We start from the raw sequence: 18,601 nt of genomic DNA, 5'->3' as shown, positions 1-18,601 counted from the left end.
CCGGGGCGCTACGATACCACCGTGTTGGGCGCGCGCGTGATTGAATATGAAGAAGCGCGCCTTCCAGACAGCGCCGCCTTCGCAAGAAGCAACGTTTCTGTCGTTACTTGAGTGCTTCACCGCATTGACTATTGATTTCGCTATCGCGGCTAGAATACGAGGCGGCGCAGCACGCTCGATGTGCAAAAGCCGTTATCGGAAGTGCAGTTTTTCTGTCCGTCGACGCGCGACTCCTGCAATAACGTGGAGGCCGCCGCGCTTCGATTCAGAGGCCAGCGAGCCTCCCTTCACGGCGGCTCTTCCCACGCAGGCGGCGACACGGCAGTTGACGCATCCCCTCGCGACGGCCAAGGCCGCGCCGTCTGCAGCCGAGGGGCCCACCATTCCGCGGGCGTAGCGCACGCGCCAGGATCGACACGCGTCGTCGAGGCTCGGCCAGGCGGGCCGACTGGCTCCACGCGCCGGAGGCTTGGCGGCGGCGGCGATGATGACACACAGACCTCCGCGCAAGCTGACACCGCGTGCAGTGACCTGAGCAAAGCCTCTGATGCAGCCTGCCGCTCACTGCTTCTGAGGAAGCTTACGCACCGTGACGTTGACTCGTCGATCTCTTGCGCAGTTATCTTCTCGATAGATCAGGTTGCTACCGTCAATGGCCAAACGTCTTGTTGCTTGGTGACAAGCGGCGTCCCTCGAAGATCGGGACGGCTCCTTTTTTATATTTTATTAATGACGTTCGTTCCGTTATATGGAACTCGTCTTTCCTTCTATATGCAGATGACATCAAAATTTTAAATATTCACACTCGATGACTGTCGCACTTTCCAGGCGGACGTTTCCTAGAGAGGAAAGCGGCCGGACAACGCCTGAACTGCAGCAGACGACAGGCGCGAGTCCGTGCCCTGACGTCACGCGAGCGGCGCTTGCAGCGCCCCTGTAGTTCGTTCTCGAGGCACGCTGAACAGAGCGAGCGCACCAGTCCAGCTGCGAAAACAATCGACGCCTCCCGTCGAACGTGCGGAAACAAAAACAAGCGGCGCCTGCCGAGAAGGGCCTCGCGAGAGGGCGGCAGCACGGGCCAACCGGTCGTCGGGAGACAGAGGCGACGCGAAGCGAGCACACTAAATGTTTTTTTGAGCTAATCCGAAGAAAAACGCGGCGCTAGCTACGCAAGATGTGCTTGCAAAAGCACTTCATGCGCCTTGGCGGACACAATTTTTGCGAATTAGAGTAATCAAACAACATAGTTAACAAATAAACTTCAAATTTTTGGCGATCACAATTATGGTACACGTTTATATTCGAAACGTTAAGACAATCGTATCTGAAGACAACTTGAGTTTGTTTGATCCTCCTGGAACGCATCTCTTCCGAGACATTCACCATCAAATTTCACAGTGACTTTCCCACTTTCGCATTCAAGATTGCGCATCTTGACACAATGTTAACGAAATTTTCTTCAGAAAACTCACTAAAACTTAGAAAACAACAGTAATTTCACTCACTTTTCATTCGATAACTCGATCTGCGTCCCGTACAGATCGACTCGCGCACGTCGCTTACCCGAGCCCTTCCGCTAGTGTGTGAACGGTACTCGCGATTACCGTTTCGCACACCAGCCACGTCTACGGCCCTTCGACACAAGTGTGCACGGGCTGGCTAGCCCAGACTCCGTCCAGTCATAACACTCGTCGCCGTCGACTCCTCGACGAGACGGCAAAGTAGCCTGCTTCGTTTTTGACTTCTACGCGGTCTCCTCGCAGCAGTCTTCCTTGCCGTCTACGCATGGATTGGAACGCGAAGGCGGCTGTGGGGCGAGGAAGGCTAAGTAGCTGCCCACGCAGAGATTTGCCAACACACCCGGATAACGGCTGTTCCGGGCAGGGCACTCGTGCGGCATCTCACAACCAGAAACCACGCCCGACCGTGCTCGCTTAGCTATAGGAAAATTCAACGAGACCTCAACATACCTGCAGATTCGCCGGTGTCCAAACGCGATCAGGTCGGAGAGCTGGAGGTAGTCACGCTATTGACTTCGCTGCACGTCGCGTCGTGTTTATCCAAGGTGTGCCACGAAATTCCCCAGCGCTTCCTTTGGGCACGGACAGAAAAACGCTTTTGTTTCAAGGGTACCTTTTTAACCGACGCCTGCCATCTTCCCATCCTGCGATGCGAGTCATACTACAAGTAATTAAGATGGCGGCTCACAGTTCGAGGCGACGGACACCGAGTCCTGCAACGAATGCACGAGAAACGACCAATAGACATCGGAACACGGCCCCCGAGATCTTCAACCTTCGGGAGCCACGTTTAGAGGGGAGCACAGGTTCATCAGTAGTGTTAGGAAGATGTGCGAGCGACAATTATCGGAGCGAGGGAGTAAATCTGCACGAAGGCGACACTTTGCCAAAGCAGCAAGCTCGCGCGAACACTGGAGAAACTTGCAGCGTTTCCTAAAAAAAAGATGAAAACAAAACACGAAGCCACATAAGCCATTCTCGTGAGTTGTGAATGCGAAAGCATTAATGACCAATGGAACGCCGCTGAGCGGTCCTTCGGGTTTTGCGTTGCGAGTAACGCTTTCGAGTTTTGCTGCGGGGTACCTTATCGAGTTTGGCGATGAAATAGGTGCCGTTTCGCTGCCACAGACACCGCCGGCTTTTTCGCCCAATTCGACGCTTTCGCATCGAAACGAGTAGAAGGAACTGGCGTCCACGTCTGGTCGAACTGCAGGCACAGTCGTTCAACCGGCATGAGAACGATGGCGGCACAAGGATTTGCCTAACGTTTAGCACTGCGGCTACAAACGCTTTCGCGATTTTGTAAGCCGACCACCTTCAGCAAAACAATGGCCCGCCTGCATCGGAGACGGTCCACGTAGGCAGCGAAGGAGACAGCAGAGGCGAGGCCACGCAATGCAACGCGCCCAGGCGACGAGGAAAGGTGGAGAAAAGAGCACGCGTTATTTCTGTATTTTAAGCCATCGCGCCGGCAAACCTATGAAAAAGAATAATAATATTTGGGGTTTTACGTGCCAAAACCACTTTCTGATTATGAGGCACGCCGTAGAGGAGGACTCCGGAAATTTCGACCACCTGGGGTTCTTTAACGTGCACCTAAATCTAAGCACACGGGTGTTTTCGCATTTCGCCCCCATCGAAATGCGGCCGCCGTGGCCGGGATTCGATCCCGCGACCTCGTGCTCAGCAGCCCAACACCATAGCCACTGAGCAACCACGGCGGGTTATGAAAAAAAAAAAACAGTAGCTTACATTAAGCGCGGTGGACAGCGCGCCTACGTTTTCTTGGGCGCACACAACATTCCCGTCGGCTTTCCACATGGAGGAAGGAAAAAGATAGGACGCAGCACACCGCAACGCGATCGACGCCAACTTGGTGGCCCAACACGAGATCGCAAGTCAAAATGAGCGGTTGGTTTAAGGTGTTCCGATTCCGCAGGCAACCCACGGCAGGGCAGCCAAGCAAACGCGCACCAATAAGAACTACTGGCATAGCTAGCGGCAACCAAACGTCTCAGCAAATTTCGATTTTTGCTCCGCGATCTCGACGCAGGAGGTCACGTGCTGGGCCGCTATTGCGGCTTCACGAAGCATTCCCTTGCCATGGCTGACTGCGTGACGTAATGCTTCCTCCTATATTTTTCGTTCCTCCACGGCTTTTCCAAGCGTCCTGCTAAGCCGTAATCTTGTTTGGACAGGAAAGTAGCCTGCATCGCTTTTTTCACTTTGCGAAGCTGTCTGCTTTGACGTCTTCGTGAGAATTAGAACGAGACTTAAGGTGGCCGCTGTGCACTTAGCCGTCTACGGCGAGAGTATTGGAACACAGCCAATGTCTACGGCATGGCGATCGTGACGTAATTCGGGCTTCCGTAATCGAGTCCGGCGCTTGTAGTACAAGAAAACCATGGCCTTCGAGATTGGCTACCACTGGAGGCGCGTTTCGAACACCACTTATTGTGTTATAAATGAAACAAATCAGAATGATTATTTGCCCTAACAGTATTATTGCCTTCTGCGTTCATACAACTACAAGTGCTTGTGAATTTAGGTCAACAAAGGCATATAAATAGGTGGTATCCAAATAACCAGCCCAATGAGTACCAACACCAAAAGAAAAAAAAAGAAAGAAGAAGAGGAAATGTTTTGCGGGCTGAATGTGCCGAAAGTGTAACTGCGGAGCCCGGAGCACATCATGGCTGCCATGTTTGCAACACCACCTATTAGCGTGTAGTAACAACGGCGGGAGCTAGAAGCAGGGAGACAAATCCAGGCGACAACTATTGCTCAACCCGAACAGTCGAGGCTCCAAGGGTCGCTCTGGTTCCGCAGCACCGCTCTCGGACACCTCTTCTGGCCGACGGCAGCGCGGTACAGCGCATCGCGACGGGGCCCACTCGGCCGCCGGCGGGCTTCGAGCGGTGACCGAGGCCACGTGGCCGCCCACAGTCGCGCATCGCGGTAGCCTGCAGCGGACTGGCCACCAGTGGGCCTCTCTCGCGCGCGTTGGCTGGAAAAACTGCGAGGAGCCCACGCTTCTCCGCTTCTTCAACAAGGTGCACTTTCGATAGCGATCGAGACCGATCGGGACACAATTCGCTAGTCGCGATTGGCACCTTCGCGCGAGTTGCAGCAGAAAGCCAATCGCGGTCGAGAAATTCGATCGCGATCGAAAGTGCACCGTGTGGCACCAGTTTCTATCACTTCAGCCAGTTCCCGCGGTCGTTGGTTCGTAACGGCGTGTCCAACCTGATTGGCCGAGACATGTGGTCAGAGTGAGCGCGAGATTGTTGATCATCCAAAACAGACGAGGGAGCAATGCCGACCAATCGGCCCCCATGCACGGATATGCCCGTGGCCGGCACTGTTCTCTGGGACGCACAACGCTACTCGAGTACACTGTTACGTCTCAACACGACCAGATGCGTTAGTTAGACTTTCGCCACGATGCAACCGCCACCCATCCATCGGCGCGCACCAAGTCAACGCAGCGTTGACACTGACTGCCGAGGGGTCCACAAAACGCCTGACAGCCCAAACTAACGATGAAGAGGACCAACGTGAAATTCTACCGAGAAACGGCGCCGAGCTTGGATTCCCAGGTTGCCATCCTGTCACGTGTTCCATACCACTGGGAGGTAGGAGTGCTGGGGAACGATGCGATTCGACGGTTAGTGTGATTGGCCGCGATAAAGTCATCACATTCCCTAGTCGAGTTGCCTAGGGAAGACAACGGTATTAAAAGGGCACACTTTCCGTGCAGCTATAGGCCGATGTGTCCTGACGTGGACGTTGAGCTTGCTCCAGCACGGAGCGGGCCTCCGTAACTGGAGCCGTGCAAGCGATGCCAAACAGACGCTTTTTCCTACACTCCTACTACTGGACGTGTTCGTCGATGGACTTGGTGAATTCCTTGCACTAACGCCACCCCGAGCCGCGACTATACTCACTGCGCCAAGAATATCCGCTACCAAAGGCACAATTCATTTTATAGAGGTTTCTTTTGTTCTTCGTCGAGTAAAGTGAGGTACGTAGATGGAGGAAAATTCTGCAGCTAGCTAGTTGGTTCAACAAAGCGCGCTCAGGTGTCGTGTGTCGTTTTCTCGCTCAAGTCCCTCGTTGTCTTTGCGAAATAGTTAATTACGATGCACGGAGAGCAGGTAGCATGGACGAACGTAATGCAATGGAGCGCAAGGACGACCCGCCACGAGAGCTGACCATTGCACGAAACCTAATATTGGTTATTTTCACGGCAAGAGCTTCATTGCTAGAAGACGCCAGAATTGCGTTTTCAATTTCGCGCCCCAGCGTCGGCAGCATGAGGTAGCGGGTGATTGGGGTTCCCGCGTTCGCTGTTCGTCCCGCCAGGCGGAGTCCGCGTTCATCGACGTCCGAGCCGGTGCAAGCGGCGTCGCCCAGGCGTGGGCCGATTTACGCTCGAGCCGCCCATCGCCGCAAGCCGCACAGCACGCTTGCGGTCGCGCGAAAAATTGAACGTATCCAACACTTGTGCACAAATTGCCATTTACCGCCGAGCCGACCGATTAAAAAGCGAACGCATTCTTCACGGGCTCGCGCTTAGACACGCTTGCGGAGACAAGGGGGGAAAGTCCACGGCGGCGTTCGCCGTGCAGAGGCTGCCGGTCGGCCCGCCTGCACAGCAGCGGCCGAGAGCGACGCAGCCGCAATGGACTGTTTCCCAATTGGAAAGCACTTTGAGCGAGACACGCTAACAGATAGTTCATTCGAATCAAACAAGGTTGCTCGCAGCTTAGAAATTTCCAGGCAAAGAATCTTGCGCTTAAGCGTTTGCTGCTTCATTATATACGTAGATCTATAATAACTTAGCGAAAGTATCGAATTATGCTGAGATACAAGTGGAAAGTATCCTATCGGATACAATAATTGCGGAAGTATCTGGTATCTATGTCAAATACTTGTTGCAGCAGTATCTTGTATCGCGATACCACTTCAAAGTACCTCTGCCGAGCCGTTTGCGGAGCGTCGCACTTCTGGGACACGTGGCTTTCTCTCGTCTAATTGAAGACGAAGCCCGGGAGCTCCCGTGTCAGAATGGAAAAATCGTTTGCCTCGGTATTGGATGCACCAGTTCCGATTGGCCTTCGCGTATTTGAGACTAAAAAACCTGCGCCTGAGAGAGTGGTAGACTCGTGAATTAGGCCATCGATTTCTTTCTACAACAATAGGAGAAAACGACGTTAAAGTGGAAATAAACTTAACGAGCAAGCGCACAATCCTCAGAGAGTTTAGTATAGGCTAATTTATGCACGAAATTCAGAAGCAGCTTCAAACAATATCGCAATTCTGTAACGAACGCATATTACAACACCTACAGCAGATTGATTTGGTGCGTATTGTATACCGCTCCAAAAATGTGCCGCTAACTTTTTAGTACTTTTGCAAAACCCTCATAAACTTCGTGATAACTTGGAGTAATCCGTTAACACATCGACATGCTCTAACAGATACAGTTTACAAAAGTGCTGCATACGTTTTTGTCGCAGACTCGCAGATCTGTAAACTGCGCTCGATAATTTTTTTTTACTTACACCGACCGCTTTTCGGAAATTTTCGGAGGCGAAATCAAAATAACGCTTAAACAGTCGCAAAAACTTAGTCGCATCCCGTAAGTGCTACGAGTTTGCTTAAAGCTGTTCAGCGGTTGCGTAATTAGAGCGTTTGTTCTTTTATCCGAGGATCGCAGATCAGCCTCGCATGCCGCGACAGCCGGCGGCGCCGACCACTTCCGGCTCGAAAGTGGGATTTCCGGGTGGGCGCGCCTTCCCGCACGAGCGAAAGGCGAGCCACGCGGCCCGGGGACGCACCGAAGGGGGGGGGGGGGCGATCGCTTTGCGCGCCATCGGGTCGAGAAACGTACCTGCGCACGTCACGTGATGTGCGGGGACCGCGTTGCGGAGTGGTTGCCAACACTAGGCGGGCTCGCGAAACGAGGAAATGTGTAGACGACGTCGGCTGGCGCAAGACGGGGCTAATCGAAGATCGCCCGGACGAGCCCTCGGAGAGGGCTGACAACGGCGACGGTGGTGCGAGCACGGCGGAAGCGTTTGCGCGCACATGTGCGGCAGAGAACGAGACAAGTCACCGATTTAAGAGGAAGTCTGGCGCGTGTTAGGCGGTGGAGAAAAAGTTTGCTTCAAATCGGGGCCGAAACCCTCGCTTGTTGCCTGTCTTCACGGGAAACGACTACGTAATTTACCCGCTGGCCCGTTCGGTAAGCGCCGCTCAACGTTGTGGCCGCCAAGACGGCGGCCGTCAGAGCCGTCGAGCAATTGCATTTTTTTTTTAAATATCCACCAGCACTTTGGCCTTTCGGAAGCCCTGGAAATTACATACGTAAGAATGCGGATTTGCCCAATCCGTGCGAGGTCACATGGTTCTGGTGGCTCGTTTGACTAAATTTCCAACTAATCGTAGTTCCATACGCACAGCAAGGCGATAATCTTCGATAATAATAATTAGTGCGAATTGCGGCATTCGTAGCGGAATATTTTTATTTTTCCGAACAACGTCACCTTGACAAAGCCACAGTGAGAAAGCCATATCCTTCCTATGCTGGGCTACACCGCGATACTCACAAAATTTAATTCCGCGGTTTAACGTGCCAGGATTACCATGCGATTACGAGGTACGCCGCAGTGGTGGACTCTGGATTAATCTTCCCCACCTGGGGCTCTTGAACGTACAAACGGTGGGCGAGTGTGTGTGTTTTTTTTTTGTTTATTGCGCTCCCCGCACCCGTCGGATCGAACGCGCAACCTCGGGCTTCGCGGCGCAACGGGTGCGACGGCGCTCCCCCCTGGTGGCCGCGTCAAGTAGCGTTGCTCCCGCGCGCACTTCACTGCCTTCGTGCACATCGCCGGACGATGTGTCATCGGCAGTAGCAGCTTCGTTTGCGCGCACTTCATGCATCGATGTTTGATGAGCGAAACTTTTGACCGTCCTTGATTTTCCGGTTCACGTCGGGGCTGACCCGGTTGTCGCTTCCGGTGTTAGTGTTTTGTTCCATTTGTACCAGATTTGAGGGTTACATTAGAACAGTTTATATCGTCGTACGAAACAACAAAGACAATTCGTGTCTATGTAACCTCCATGATGATATATAATTCGCGTCCATGAACGCACTGCATCGTATACATATATTTAAAGCGTCCGCTGCAGGACGACGACATCTCCCCATTGATCTCCAATTACGCGGTCTCGCGTCAGCCGACCCGCTCGTGTGACCGCCAATCTCCCAAGCATTATCGCAAAACCCAAATCGTCCGTCGTCGTCAACTATACTCGCCGACTTGTCTTGGCTGTGGTGGGCGCAGCTTCTGCACGTGACTGTATTCGTGCGCAACGTAGTCCGGGCGCGCTCGGCCAGGGTTTCGCCAACCTCCTTACTTCAGTCAACGCAGACACTTGACTCGACGCGAATCAACGCTTACTCGCACATCGGACACGCACCGAGCTCAGAAGCGCGAGCATCGGAGCCAGCCGCCCGTTCGGAGGCGCAATCGGCGCGGAGCCGGCGCAGCAGCGAGCTCGCTCGTTTGCGCGCATTCCGGTGGTTGCGATCTCCACGTGGGTTCGCTTGGTTTCTGCGCAGACGCTGCGAACAATTTGTGTGCGTGTGTGCTTCAACGGTTTCTTTCGTTGCTCGCCTCGGTCAACAGCCTCCCAGGGGAGTTGATTGGCGGGACAGCGAGCGACACACTCAACAGAAGACACGGGCGCCATTTCGCGTTCGATGAATGTGCAACACGTGCGACCGTTTCGGGTGTGGAAAAATTCGAAAGAGCGAACGAAAAATGGTAGTGCCAATACCTGACTGGTGAGTGTTCGGTATCGTTTCAAATTATGCGTTGTCAACACAAAAATATTGTTTTCTATTTCCCACGTAACGAAACGTGAAATGAAACTGCGGGACTACTTCCAGCGGCGGTGAAAGAGGCGCGCTTAGTTGGCGTAGCCTTGGCTTCCTGGCCAAGAAGTTGTCCGCGAGTATAACTTTTACTACTCTGGCACAGCCGCTATATTCAAGCCCACAACAGTCAGCTGATCCACACGTCACATGGCCTGCGCAACTACACAATGTCGACATCAGCTGAACCTGGTTTGCGCGCCGCCGTCTTGGAGCCTCTCCAATTCACGAGAAGCGTAAGCGAAGCCGCATTTTTAAATTACCGTTCTACGAAAATCGAAGGACCAAGCCCAGTTGCTATCCAGGAATGCGCCTAGCATGGTTTGGGAGGTGGTTATTTGTGGAAATTAACGAAAACGTAGCTTTTACAGAATACTTTATCACCCTGAACTAGTTTTGTGTTTCTCGTCAGGGTTTAATTTTTAGATTACGCATTTGAATTTTTGTTCTATATCGCTTATTGCGTAGTTGCGCACAAACTTTTTTTATCCTCCCAAGTTAAAAGGAGTTCTGACCAGATATTTCCGACTCTTACCCCCTTATGCAGAAATGTAACTTAAGTCGAACCACATGCTTGACTTGATTTAGATGACGCCTGGCGTTAACGTGCCCAAAGACGCTCACTGCGTTTCCTTCGGCGCGTTCCCCATAGGCGTCACTCGGAACAAGTCAAGCATGGGCTTCAACTTAAGTGGCAGTCTTAAGGTGAACTTAAGTTGCACGCACAAACGAAGGTCCTGAACCTCTAAACCACGGAAAAAAAACAGACACAACTCAGGGCCCTAAACAATTGACAGAAAGGATATTTTAGACTGTTCGTTCTCTTTGTGTAACACGACGCTCGTACACCTCCACAACCTAGAAAAGCCAGTGGCAAAGCCCCGGACCGCCGTAGGCAATCTGATGCGACAGCTTTTCTGCGGCCAGTTTCGGTGCAGAATCTGCGAGACCCTGTCGTGTGACGCCACTCGCCTCGTGTGCCGCGACGCAGGACACGAGGCGAGTGCCCTGCTCTCGCTGTGCCGTGGCGTCACGACAAGGTCTCGCAGATTCTGCACCGAAACTGGCCGCAGAAAAGCTGTCGCATCAGATTGCCTACGGCGGTCCGGGGCTTTGCCACTGTCGTTCTTTTTTTTCTTCTCGAGGGTAGAGGTGCAGGAGGCTCATTTAGAAGGTACATACAACCCCTCCACAGTGCCAGAGCCGCCTGCCACTGGGAGCCATTCTTTCCAGCGTGCCCACGGGCGGCCCAGCTTGCCAACCGCGGCGACTCTTCTTCCGCGAAGCTGCGTCGCGCCCGTGATGCTCACCGATTTCGAGCAGTATCCTCTCCGAACCGGAGTGACCGCAAGCAGACAACTCTGGCATGCGCGAACAGGCAAGTTGTATTGCAATATATATTGCAACCTAGCAGTGTACCTGTTGCGGCACAGTTAATGAACCTTTTCTTTTTTTTTTCCTCGCCAACACTCCAAACGTGTCGTCTCGGCTGCTCGCCGGGCACAGCTACCACCCGATTGCAGCGCCTGCGGACGTTCCCGACGGGGCCACGGGGACGTGCCTACGCGTTCCTTTATTACGGTGCGCACCGCATACTCTCTCTGCGCCAGACACGTGCCTCGTTCTGCTACTTGCTCCACTGTGTGTTTGTCCTCAGGCCGCCGGCTCGAGCTTAAGGAAGAAAAAAGCGAAACACTGCCGTTCGTGTTATCATACAAATTATTCTTTTCATCACAATTTACCGCATCAGCTTCCCTCACTATATTTCTGATGACTCCCGGTTGCGCGAGTTAACTTTTAATTACTGTGTGCTTGGCTGCTAACTTTCTTCACATCTATTCCGTGTCCGTACCTCTCAGCTACGGATATTTGGGCACATTGGCCCGACACTTCGTTCATTGCTCTGCGACTTCAAATAGAGACCCAACCCACGTCGTCCTGCACTGCCTCCCCCGTGGACCAACGAATCCAATCGGGACGCGCACTTTTACGCAACTTCCAGTCAGGACAATATCTATGATTTCGAGCGCAGAATGACATCTGGGAGCTTCAGGGCTGCCAGCGTAACCACTTCCTCACACCACCTAGTGTTTGCTGCAGCCACGAACAGCCGGACGTTTCACTATACCCGCCTTCGTCCTCAGCTACTCTACGCCCGTCCTTGAACAGGCTTTTGCTAAGTTTATGCATATTTCGAGATACTTATTCTGCCTGAGTATGGCTACGACTTCCTGCTGAATCGATACGCATTCAATGCTCGTTTCGTCATACATCCAGCTACGACGACCGCGCACAGCGATTCGCGGAACTTCTCCGAGATTGCACACGTGAAGTCAACGCATACGCTTGCATACATCAAACATATTTCGGCAGTGAATTGCCTCAGCCAGGCAAGCACACCGGACAAGGTGGCTCGAAAGGCCTTCCACATCGCGCTTCCAAGCTCACGCGTGGTGCACTGCTACGTGACCCCCCACTCGCTCCTACCCGGACGCCACACGTCCGTCCTAGCTGTCCCGTTTCTCGGGATGCAGGATCAAGAAAAGCGCTAAACCTTTTTTCGTAGCTTTTGGCGCGTTGTACATCCCAGGGTGGGTCAGCGAAACGCACTCAACGACCCCGACGCGAACTGCAGCCGAGCATTCGAAACCATGGCCACCTTTTATCTGTTTGGCCGCACAGCGGCGTAACGGCGAGCGCGGTGTGCAGCGTCAGAAAGTATGGTGCATGCAACACAGCGCACCTGCGTTGCGAGGGCAATACACTCGACGACGACCTGCCGCAGCGCTCATTCAACGGACAGTACGGTGCAGCACTCCGTAACCGCTAGCGTTCATTGACAACGTGGAATGCACCCGTCAGGTACCTCGTTTCGGCATTTTTCCTTACAAATCCCGCTGTCACCTGTAACCTCGGCTGAAAACGGGGCTTCTTTCCTCACTGTACACTATTACGCCGTACGTAAAAAAGAGAAGCGAGAGAAGAAAACAATAAGGAAAACCTAAGAGACTGCGTTTCCAATGCGTCCGCTAGCAATTGGGCGCAGTACGTATACGACTTTGCCGACAGGAAAGTGGAATTGCATGCGCCGTATCGATAAACCAAAGGGCAGGAAGGCGCAATCCAAGCGCCACTGGCAACGCAATCGGAGTACAGCGGAGTCTCGGCCCACGCGCGGGACTCGACCGCCGGCAAAAAAAAAAAAAAAAAAAAAAACACGGCGACCGGCTTTCTCCTGCGAAGGCCGCGCAGGCATTGACGTCACTTTGCATCCGAAGCAAACGCGAGTTTCCTTTGAGAATAGGCGTGTGTTGTCAGAAGCAGTTTCAGCGAGCGTGCCGGTACGGTCCGTTCGACGCACCGACCGGTACCAACGGATGACATCACGTAACACCGTCTGGGAAGAGAGGCTCGACATTGGCCGCATACCGAGCTGCTACATTCCTAGGAGGAGGAAGTTGGAAGCTGCCGGGCAAGCCGGCATAGCGGCTCCGTGCGAAACATGGCCCGACGCCCTCTGCCAGTTTTGACATGGGGCGCCTCGAAAAAGAAGCGTGGGCGCGCTCGGCAAGGGGGGCAACAACGCGAGCCCCAAGCATGCGCGCAACACCGATCACGGCCCTTGGCGGAACGCGAAGCGACGGGACACCTCTCGTTGGCCCCGCGATCGCCCGGGGACGAGGGGGTGGCGACCCGCAATCGTCGAACACGTTCACGCAACCCCCCGCGAATGGGGCGTCGCGAATAAACAGACGCACGGAATGTATAAGCCTAACGAATATCGACCACGGCCGACCAAGGGTTGGTGGTGCAGCACAGCACGTTAAATACACACAAAAAAAAGAAACAAACGCGCTAGCACACGGACGGAGGTAGGTTTCTGGGGCTGGTCTGGGCCGCTTGGCTGCCGCGAGAGTTTGAGACAGCGGCGCTTCGGCGGCGCTCGTTGCCAGCATCGCACGGACGCCAGAAGCGTGCCTACTTACCGAGATTGTGTGCTGTCGCATACGCCGGCTCTGGTAATCCTTTTTGGCGGCAGATTTCTCTCACGAATACTCGGCAACGGGCTGACAGAACGTCTCGCACAAGCGAGCCATGGCGCATCCGCCTCTTGAAGTCACGTGACCACTCCTGTGGCACCATCTGTTAGACGCAAAGACAAGCACTCTACGTTGTTGCCAGACTAAGTAAAAAAGCGTTCAACAAACGGCGAAAACTAGCGTCTGTCGGCGTTTCGATTTCAAATTCGCTGTTCCTCGTGCTTTTAAAACAGAAGGGCGCTAAAAATGGTTTGTAATATTTCCGTCAGTAATGCTGTGAGCATTCTCCTGCAAGGTCTAAACCTGTAGCAGGAGGGCTAAAAAATAAGCGCGCCAGTGACGTCTCCCGTCAAATAACGTAAATGAATACTGACATATGATACGTTTCGCTATTTTTTTCCCACTTATTTGAACGTTTTATACACTACATTAATGCTCACAAGCTTCGGAGCAATATAAACAATTTATTAAAATAGTGTTTTTATAACAGGTTTCGCTTTCGTTTACAGGAGGCTTTTGTCCCGTGGCGTCACGACGCAGGGCATAGAGCTTGTTAAATTATCATAGTTAAATATTAGTATAACTAGAGGGAAATCTGGCGCTGCAATTCTTCAACCATCATAGGAATGATGGGAAGTACAGGCTACGGATTGGCATTCTGTTGACTGGCAAACTAGCCTACAAGTATTTTTTGGTATGGTTTCGCTCCAAGCGCAATTGCTATAACCTTCTGTGGGACAATGCAACGCAAAGCTCTCTGCCTTTGTTCTGTTGCTCAAAGTGCCGATAGCGCTCTGAGCCTGCTGCTGGGATGATGTTTGTGTCGTGGTGTGGTGTCGAAGCCCTGACGAGAAAACGACGGCGTCGTAAACGCTGAAAGAACATGTTTTGACCGGAAAACGGAAAAAAGAAGGCACAGACAGTTGTACTTCAAGTGACTTGACAATCAAATTTTATTGAGGGCTTCATTGCGCATTGCTCATTTATGTGCTCATTGAAATGTGTGTTTTAGGACTTTGAGAACAGAAACTTGCTTGTGGTAGGAAAGGTTGCTGCTTCCTGGCTGTAGTCTAGTGTCGCAAAATGGGTAAGTGCAAAGCCACGCCGTAACGCTTCGGAAGCGGTGCGTCAACATAAAATAGAAAGAAGCATACGCGTAGGATATGCCACAAGCGTCCTAGCTAGCACTGCAGCAGATGTGCTTAAAAGTACTTAAAGACGTTCAACAATTGTGACAGCCGACGCAGCGTTTCGAAAGAGCGAGAGACTTCGCAAGTGCCTGTTTTCTGCGAGAAAAGTCTAGTGTGAGCAGGCGTCGTAGCAGACGAGACTTGTAGCATTGCTCTCAAGGCCGCAACACTTTCTCACAACCCAACAATTTTATTTCCATAAATACTTGATGAGTATTTTCATGTAAGTAGAAGCACGGTTTTTATTGCTGTTGTAAAATAAATAGATAATTATTCTCTGGCGTTAAATCGGGAACAGAATCGCACAAGAATGCATACCCTGGTGCGCGCTGTTGATAAACCACAGTAAACCGTGCGTCAATCTCAAAGTAATACAAAGTTTATGTAACGTGTTGCGCATTATATAAGACACTGCAGAAATAAAATTATATTTTACGTGACAATATTTGAGTCTAGCTTTGTTTACTGCGCCGCAAGGAAATGCCACTAGTCTAAAGATTGAAGTTAAACCGAAGCCTGGGGCCGAATCTTATAAAGGTTCGGTGGGGTACAGTGTACTAGATAGGGGCAGTGTGTTCAGACGGCGGAGCGCGCCACGCATCGCTTCGAAGCCTGGAGCGTAGACGGGTCCCGGATGTATGCGGCGCCGCTGCAGTCGCACGGGCTGTACGGACGCGTTCTTCGTGTGTTGCGGCCGGTTGCAGCGTGCTTGCCATGTGCTTGCTCTGAAGGGCTCTGAAGGAATTCCTCGAGTTTCTGTTTCGTTGGGAGTCACATGCAATATGATTGCCATTTGTTGGGCGTGTTGGTAGACTGACTTGGAAAGCATATTTAGCGCCAGCGAACTGGGACAGAAGGGAGACGACACCACAATGCGCTAACTTCCACTTCATTTTCAGGAAACACCCGCCTATTTAACTGTGCATGGGTTAAATAGGTGGGTGTTTCCTGAAAATCAAGTTGTTGAAGTTAGCGCATTTTGGTGTCGTCTCCCTTCTGTCCTTGTTCGCTGGCGCTAAATATGCTTTTCATTGCAAAAGGACTTTGCGGCTTGAGCCAGTCGACGGCAGATAGGCTCCCTGTGACATTGTGCAGCACTTGGCTCTGTTAGAATATTTGGAAGGAGAGGGTTTTAAATACCTATTGACATCTAGACTGAGCCAATAAAAGTTGGAGAACTTCTTGTGAGGTACTCGTGCGGATCCAACGATCAGCCAAGGCCGTCTCAATTTTTGATTGTTGTGAATTGCCTGCCTTTTTATAACTTCGCGAAGGCAATGCAATCAGGGAACACAGAGGTCAGTAAACATTTGGTATCGCTACTTCACTCACCTGATAATTCTAACAAGGAAGGGGACGTTGCGTAACAATTGACGAGTTGGTTAGTTGAAGCTGGAAATCTGACGCTGGTAGAGCAAAGCTTGGCTAAACAATATACTCCGACAGAGCACCGGGCTTATGTGGAGGACAGGAGCGATGATCGCCTCATCCATTATATATGGCAGTATTCGCGCAGAAATTTTTTATTCGCAAGAAATGTGAGGACTGCCGCTCTCTTCTTTTGCAGAACTCCAGTGTCAGTAGCAGTCTCAAAATTCACGAAATTTGTGAAAGGGGAGGATTGCTGTATCCCTCCAAGTTGCTTTTCGAAGCACTAAAGAAACTTGAGGAAATATATTTACAACCTTCTGCAGCAAAGAGGAGCTTTGCAGCCACAGCATAGTTGATGTCATGATGCGGCAAATTACATGCTGATGATTTCACATCAGCAGTTGTTCATTTTTATGTCCTAACAAGGCTGCACTTTTACGTTGAAGGTGTTAATCAGTGAAGAGAAGCACGACGAAAAAAGAAATTGCACTTTAAAGTTAGCTATACTGTTCCTAGAAGGCTGGTGCAACATATGTATGCTGACCCTTCCTTTGTCTTTTTCGTCTGAATGCACAACTTTTTCTGGTGCATTCAAAAAGCAAATTTTGTAATTATAATTAAAAATGAATTGGGTAATTTATTTGCCCATAATAATTCCGCTGTAGGTCTCCATTGTTTGGGTAGAAATGTACTTGCACTGTTTTTCTGTGTTTTGGGATACTGTGTGTAGTTTTGCAGAGATCCCTTTTACTTGGCGTCATTCCTACCTGTTTTATTCGTTCCATAGAAATGTAGGATTTCGGTGTGTCTCATACTCGCACATAAGCCTGACGTTCGGGAACACTTCATGATGTAAATAAACAAAATTCACGAATAAACTGCGCAAATGTTGTTGCGGGGGGCTCGCGAAACAGAATGAAAGAACGAGGGACAAATGTTTATCGCGAAAGAAGGTAAATGCCAAGCAGGGAAGCTCTTTGGCTTTGGGCTATGTACGTACCTATTTTTCGCCTTCTCTTCTACAACATGCAGCGGCTGAGAAACTAAGCGCTTAACGTTGGGTCGCGGATGCCGCGGCCGCTTTTTTATGAATTAGAACCGCAAAAGAAAATGTGTGCACCTGGAATCCGAGTTAGATTAAATCAATTCGATGTCCTTTACTACGGCGTTATTTGCAGCCGACTTTTCCGTTCGAATAATTTCTCGTTACGTGGCAGCGTGGCTCAAAACAAATTTAGCGGCTTTACGCCACTACTTCGGTGTCTGCAAAACCTTTTGCTGTCAGGTTAATAAATGCGTCTAATGGGCGTTGAGAAGCGCTAGGAGTGCACATACAATTAATCTCTTATAAGAAGTGAGTTTCGGGGATGCATCTTAACACTCGCCGAGGATTTGCACGTATATTTGATTGCGACAGAAAATGATTATCAAAATATCAACATGCAGCGCTGACGCTGCGCCTTACGTTCCGTACAGGATGAATGGATGGATATAATGAGCGTCCCCTTTGGAACGGGTTGCGCCACCAAGCTCTTGCTACTATACTGCCTAACGTCCTACCTAGGTTAAACAACGAAAAATGAAAAAAAAAACACTATGAACTACCACGCCCAATTTTTCTGATCCCCTATTGCGAACTGTGCTTTTACACGTCTCCATCTTTTGTCGTTTCCCTACTTTTCTTCCACCAATCCTCCAGTCGCCTCTTACTAATGTCTATTGCGGACATGTTTGCTTTACCACTGCTCCCTCTGAACCCAAGGGCTTGAAGGAGGCCAGTGGTGCCTAAATCGACCGCTGGGTAGACGTCTTCACATTCTAATTAAACATGCTCCGTAGTTTCCCTAGCTTTACCACAGCAAGCACCTGCTTCTACTTCCTTCTTATATCTCGCTTTATAGGTGCGTGTTCTAAGGCATCCCGATCTCGCTTGGAAAAGTAATGAGCTTCCCTTTGAGTTATCATAAATGGTTTCTTTCCTGATTTCGTTTTTGTCCTCTTAAGTAGTTGCTCGTGGCAGGTTTCTTTTTTTACTTCCCGCCACCGATGACATTATGTGGGCCTCTCTGACTTTCCGTTTGACGTTCTTTGTTGTTGTGTTGTCCACCCTACAGGCCGCGTACTTGCTGGTAAGCTCCCTAGTTCTTTTCCTGCACTGTGAATCAATGTTTTTCCTGCACAGATACCTGAACACTCTCCCAGCCCATTTACTTTCTTCCACATTCCTCAGCCCTTCGTATATTCAATTTTACTGCGAGCTTCCCTCACTTCAAAACTAGTCCAGCCCATATCACCCTGCACAGCCTCGTTTGTAGTCTTCCCGTGAGCGCCCAATGCGAGGCGACCCACTGACCTTTGGTTCCCGTCGAGTCCTGGTTGTACCCCTGATTTATAGCAAACAACCGCATTTCCAAAAGTAAGTCCTGGAACCATTACACCGTTCCACATACCTCGGAGGACCTCGTACCTATTCTATCCCCATAGCGCTCTGTGCTTCATTATGGCTGCATTTTTCTTCCCCTTTACTGTTATGGT

At 51.1% G+C, this 18,601-nt stretch overlaps 1 protein-coding gene across 4 annotated transcripts in view; it reads right to left on the bottom strand.

The window, feature by feature from the left end:
* Positions 1 to 13,611, bottom strand: part of LOC135920482 (USP6 N-terminal-like protein) — a 236,858-nt gene extending 223,247 nt beyond the window's left edge. For 3 of the 4 annotated variants that reach the window (XM_065454750.2, XM_070529008.1, XM_065454751.2), the window contains exon 1: positions 13,452 to 13,610. The gene's annotated coding sequence lies outside the window, so the exon portion shown is untranslated. Of the gene's footprint in view, positions 1 to 13,451 lie in introns of all 4 variants that reach the window. The other variant, XM_065454752.2, reaches the window with a different exon arrangement.
* Positions 13,612 to 18,601: the final 4,990 nt, after the last annotated feature.

Source organism: Dermacentor albipictus, unplaced genomic scaffold (genome assembly GCF_038994185.2).
Source record: "Dermacentor albipictus isolate Rhodes 1998 colony unplaced genomic scaffold, USDA_Dalb.pri_finalv2 scaffold_16, whole genome shotgun sequence".
Classification (NCBI taxonomy): domain Eukaryota; kingdom Metazoa; phylum Arthropoda; class Arachnida; order Ixodida; family Ixodidae; genus Dermacentor; species Dermacentor albipictus.
This window is presented reverse-complemented; position numbering and strand designations above follow the sequence as displayed.